The following is a 5,808-nucleotide window of genomic DNA, read 5'->3' on the forward strand; positions in this document are numbered from 1 at the left end:
GCGCAGGCGCCGAGGGGCGGGGCGGGGCGGGGCGGGGCCGCCGCTCTAGCGGTTCCCCGGCTGGGCGCGAGAGGGCGCCGTGTGCGCACCTGCGCGACGGGTAGTTTCTCGCTCTTGGCGCACTTTGAACCCGGCGTGGAGGGATTAAGCGTTAAGGAAATCCTGGGTGTGAACATCGCTGGTCCTGGGCGAAATCGAGAAACTGATAAAGGAAACTAATATTTATTGACTATCACCCGCTGCGCCAGACTCTTTACACCTGTTAATTTATTTAATTTTCGCACAAAGATAGGAATGTCATTTTTACAGATAAGGAAACAGGCATTGAAAGGGCAGTGACTGGGACACCTGGGTGGCTCAGTCGTTGAGTGTCCGACGTCAGCTTAGGTCATGATCTCACAGTTTGTGAGTTGGAGCTGGCGTCAGGCTCTGTGCTGGGCGCCTGGAGCCTGCTTCGGATACTGTGCCTCCCTCTCTCTCTCTCTGTTCCTCCTCCACTCGTGTTCTCTCTCTCTCTCAAAAGTAAATAAAACATTAAAAAAAAAAATAAGAAAGAAAGGGCAGTGACTGAGGTCCCATTCGTTGTCAGAGCTGAGATTAAAGTTCATGTTGCCCTGATTCTTGGGTCCTTGCCCACCCCACCACTCATGCCCTTAGGCTCCTCTCTACAAGCCCACAGTCCTGGTAGCTTCCTAGGACTCTCCAAGAGAATTCCCACCCAAAGGCTACATTTTTCAGATGAGTAAACTGAGGCCCCAAGACATGGAACAACTTGCCCAAAGTCACAGTGGCAGAGTCCTGTTCCCCAAACCCACTGTTAGGAATGGCTGATGAAGGGATTTGTTCTGAGTGACTTCTTTTTTTCTTTCCTTTTCTTGGCTTTTTTTAATGGGAAATTTCAAGCATACACAAAAAATAGAATAATATGGTGAACCCCGTATCACCAATTACCAACAAATAGCCATTTTTAAAATCCATTTACACCTTCCTACTAACCCTCCTGCCCATTACTTGAAAACAAATCCCAAATGTTACATTATTTCATTTATAAATACTTTAGTATCTGTCTCTAAGAGATAAGAATTCTTTTTAGGGGTGCCTAGGTGGCTCAGTCGGTTGAGCATCTGACTTCGGCTCAGGTCGTGATCTCACAGCTTGTGATTTTGAGTCCCGCGTCGGGCTCTGTGCTGACAGCTCAGAGCCTGGAGCCCGCTTTGGATTCTGTGTCTCTGTCTCTCTCTGCCCCTCCCCTCCTCATGCTCTGTCTCTCTCAAAAATAAATAAACATTAACAAAAAAGAGAGGTCCTGGAAGGTATGTAAAATGTTTGGGGGTGTGTGACCATGTATCTCTGTGTGAGGGGGTGAGCTTCCAGGCAGAGACATTTGTCTAGCTTGAGATTCACCTTAACATTGCCTGAGTAAATAGGCACAGCCTAATCTGTTTATTTCAGGGCTCCCTTGGGTCCTTCGGGACAGCCCTGGTTCCACGCTGTGGAGTAAGTAGGAATAGCAGGCTAGCGTGTAAAAATAAGGCAACTGCAAAATGCTTCATTTTGAAGCATTTTGAATTGGTGAATTTAAACATGTTGAAACTAATACATACATTGAATGGAGACCCAGTACTTTCACTCCTGGGTATAGACCCACAGGAATGCATATGTATTTCCCCAAGAATGTTTGTAGTGGCCCTATTCCATGACGATGGAAACAACTCAAATGGCCATCTATAGTAAGTGGGCTGGATAAGTTGTATATTCACCCAATGGACTACTAAACAGCCATAAAAGTATGTACAGCTAAATGCAAACTGCAGGGATGTATTTTATAAATATACTGATCAGTAAGGAAAGCAAACATAAAAAGGAATAAATATTTTGTAATTCCATTTGCACAAAGTTCAAGGGCAGATGAAACTAATCTACAGTGTTAGAGGTCAGGATAGCAGTTGTCCTTGGGAGGTTGTTACTAGAAGCAGATTCAAGAAGGATTTTGGGGGCTAGTGACATTCTTCTTCTTGCTCTGGGTATGTTCATTTGATGAAAATTCATCAAGGGGCAGCTGGATGGGTCAGTAGGTTAAGCATCCGACTTCGGCTCAGGTCATGATCTTGCAGTTTGTGAGTTCGAGCCCCGCGTCAGGCTCTGTGCTGATAGCTCAGAGCCTGGAGCCTGCTTCAGATTCTGTGTTTCCCTCTCTGCCCCTCTTCCACTCATACTCTGTCTCTCTCTCTCTCTCTCAAAAATAAATAAAACATTAAAAAATTAAAAAAAAAGAAAATTCATCAAGATGTACACTTTGGTTTGTGCAATTTTCCGGGTGTAATATTTCAGTAAATGTTTTACATAATCTTCTTGACATAATGAAAACTTTTTTGAAAAGTTTGGTCTAACTCATTCATGGTCTCAAAGTTTTAAGAAAATGAACTTATTTTGAATAGTGCATTAAAGGTCACAAAGTTTACTCAACTGTCTTTAAACTTAGTGGTTTCAAACAATTCTATTTTAATAATGAACTTTGTTGTATCATAAACCTAGACTTGAACTTTGCTCTGCCATAGTAGCTCATCTGAGTCAGCCTATTTCTGAAATAGAGGATAGGACTTACCATTGTTTAGGGCCAGCCAACATTAAAGAGCTGCTGTTTTTTTTTTTTTTTATGAGATTTTATTTAATTAATTTATTTACTTACCTATCTATTTATTTATAATCTGTTTAGAAAATTTTATTCGGGGGCGCCTGGGTGGCTCAGTCGGTTGAGCGTCTGACTTCAGCTCAGGTCATGGTCTCACTGCTCATAGTTCTGTGCTGACAGCTCACAGCTCAGAGCCTAGAGCCTGCTTCAGATTCTTTCTCCATCTCTCTGCCCCTCCCCCGCTCGCATTCTGTCTCTCTCTTGCAAATATAAACAAACATGAAAAAAAATTTTTTAAATAAAATGCTTACTCCTTTTTGAGAGAGAGAGAGAGAGACTCAGAGAGGGGAACAAAGGATCTAAAGCGGGCTCTGCGCTGACAGCAGAGAGCCCGATGTGGGGCTCAAACTCACAAACCATGAGATCATGACCTGAACTGAAGTCTGACACTTAATTGACTGAGCCACTCAGGTGCCCCAAAATTTTATTTTTAGGTACTCTCTATACCCAACATGGGGCTTGAACTCACAACCCTGAGATCGAGAGTCTCATGCTCTACCACCTGAGCTAGCCAGGCGCTCCGGGAGCATCTTCACTTTGATTCTTCTGATGATGGTATGGTGGGAAAGGCAGGATACCAAGAGAAAGCAAGCAAAAGATTTCACATCCCTTTATTCCACCTTAAATATGAAGTCAAGGGATGTGTAGATGCTAGAGGGAGTCTTCAATCATCTGAAGAGTTCTGGCCACCAGGCTTGCTTGGCCATGGGGTGGGCCCTTGGCTAGGAACAGGTAGTCACCTGTTTCAGCAGTGTGTGTGTGTGTGTGTGTGTGTGTGTGCACGTGTGTGTGTTCTGATCTCTTTTATTGGGAGAAATTGTAGGATGCTGGCGATATCCCATCATATTTATTCGGGAGACACATACATTGATAAATAGATGAGTTTCTTGCCAATTTATTTATAGGTGCACATAGAAATCAGATAGTGTCTTTAATTTTTTGACGGATCTCAGATAATTTTAAAATACAATTTTATTTTATTTTTTAATTTTTTCAATGTTTGTTTATTTTTGAGAAAGAGATAGAGTACGAGTGGGGGAGGGGCAGAGAGAGAGAAGGAGACACAGAATCTGAAGCAGGCTCCAGGCTCCAAGCTGTCAGCGCAGAGCCTGTTGTGGGGCTTGAACCCACTAACCATGAGATCATGACTTGAGCCAAAGTCAGATGTTTAATTGACTAAGCTACCCAGGCGCCCATAAATTATAATTTTAAATGCTCCATTGAAGTTGTCCTTTGGAGAAAGCTAAGGAAGAGAAGGTTGGAGAAATTTCACACTCCAGTAATCTCAGGCTCATCCATGGAAACTTAGGTGGGGCAAAGGTCTCATTTAAAGTTCAGATCTAGGGGGCGCCTGGGTGGCTCAGTCGGTTGGGCGTCCGACTTCGGCTCAGGTCATGACCTCACAGTTCCTGAGTTCGAGCCCCGCGTCGGGCTCTGTGCTGACAGCTCAGAGCCTGGAGCCTGCTTTCGATGCTGTGTCTCCCTCTCTCTGGCCCTCCTCCACTCACACTCTGTCTCACTCTCTCTCTCTCAAAAATAAATACACATTTAAAAAATAGATAAATAAATAAAAATAAAGTTCAAATCTAGGAGCACCTGGGTGGTCAGTCAGTTAAGCATCGGACTTCAGCTCAGGTCATGATCTCACAGTCTGAGAGTTCAAGCCCTGTATCAGACTCTCCACTGACAGTGCAGAGCATTCTTCGGATCCTTTCTCTCTGCCCCTCCCCTGCTTGATTGCTCTCTCTCAAAAATAAATAAACATTAAAAAAAAAAGTTCAGGGGCGCCTGGGTGGCTCAGTCGGTTAAGCGGCCGACTTCAGCTCAGGTCATGATCTCGCGGTCCGTGAGTTCGAGCCCCGCGTCGGGCTCTGTGCTGACAGCTCAGAGCCTGGAGCCTGTTTCAGATTCTGTGTCTCCCTCTCTCTGACCCTCCCCTGTTCATGCTCTGTCTCTCTCTGTCTCAAAAATAAATAAAACGTTAAAAACAAATTAAAAAAAAAAAAAGTTCAATTCTCAGTTGGTTAAGCATCCGACTCTTGATTTCGGCTCAGGTCATGATCTCATGGTTCAATAGTTTAAGCCCTGCACCAAGCCTGCTTGGGATTCTCTCTCTCCTGTCTCTCTCTGCCACTCCCAGCTTGTACTCTCTCTCTCTTTCAAAATGAATAAACTTACAAAAATAAAGATTAAATCTAGGAGTGCCTGGGTGGCTCAGTCAGTTAAGCCTCTGACTATTGATTTTGGCTCGGGTCATGATCTGTCAGTTCATGAGATCAAGCCCCCACATCGGGCTCTGCTTGGGATTCTCTCTTTCTCCCTCTCTCTACCTCTTCCTCCCCAACTCATCTCAAAAATAAATAAATAAACATTAACAAAATAAATTTCAAATCTAGCCATCCGCCGTGTGTCATTATCATGACAGCACTTCTCTGTAATGTTTGCGGAGAAGGGATAAGATGTTCTCTGAGAAATTTAACGTTTTAACCACAAGGGTTTTCTTTACTCTCCTAAGAATTTAACCTTTTACCATAAGGCTTGTGATGATTACACAGCTTGTAAGATGTATTCACTATGAGCCATTGTATTGATGTTTTTGAGTTAAAGGGCATTTGTTACCAGCCTTTGGTTTTGTTCCCCTAAGCTGCAAATAACCTCACCAACCCTCATGCTTAACTCACCCACCTGCAGACACAAAATCTCCAGGATGATGTTAATAAACCCTCCACTGTAGGCTGTGCAGTTTCATGTTCAACAGAAAATGGTTCACATCTCCTGTAAAAGACAAAGCAAAACACTAAGTTTCTTCTGACAGGTCTGAACCAAGCACAGCACAAAGTTTGATTCTTCAGCAGACCTCTGTATGGCAAGGGCAAGGAAGTAGATTTTTTTGAGACGCTTCTAGCAGAAATCATAGGGGTTCTGTGTTTTCCATTCTCAGGGCAGAGATACAGCCTCAGGCGGCAGGGACAGCAGCTGCCTTTCTTAGCGATCCTGGCCCTGATTCCACTCATCCCGTCTGTCTTCCTGAGAACGAAAAGTCTTCCTACAGTGGTACGGAGTCTCAGGTCTCAGGGCATCCTCTGGATGTTCTCCCTTAACATCTTCTGTCTCTC

The 5,808-nt window shown here is 44.0% G+C and overlaps 1 non-coding gene across 1 annotated transcript; it reads right to left on the reverse strand.

Moving 5' to 3' along the window:
• Positions 1-3,136: 3,136 nt before the first annotated feature.
• TRNAE-CUC (transfer RNA glutamic acid (anticodon CUC)) lies at positions 3,137-3,209 on the reverse strand. The gene has a single exon. It is a non-coding gene; the product is annotated as a tRNA-Glu (tRNA).
• Between the last annotated feature and the right edge of the window lie 2,599 nt (positions 3,210-5,808).

The sequence above is a fragment of the Panthera uncia genome (genome assembly GCF_023721935.1).
Source record: "Panthera uncia isolate 11264 chromosome C1 unlocalized genomic scaffold, Puncia_PCG_1.0 HiC_scaffold_4, whole genome shotgun sequence".
NCBI lineage: Eukaryota > Metazoa > Chordata > Mammalia > Carnivora > Felidae > Panthera > Panthera uncia.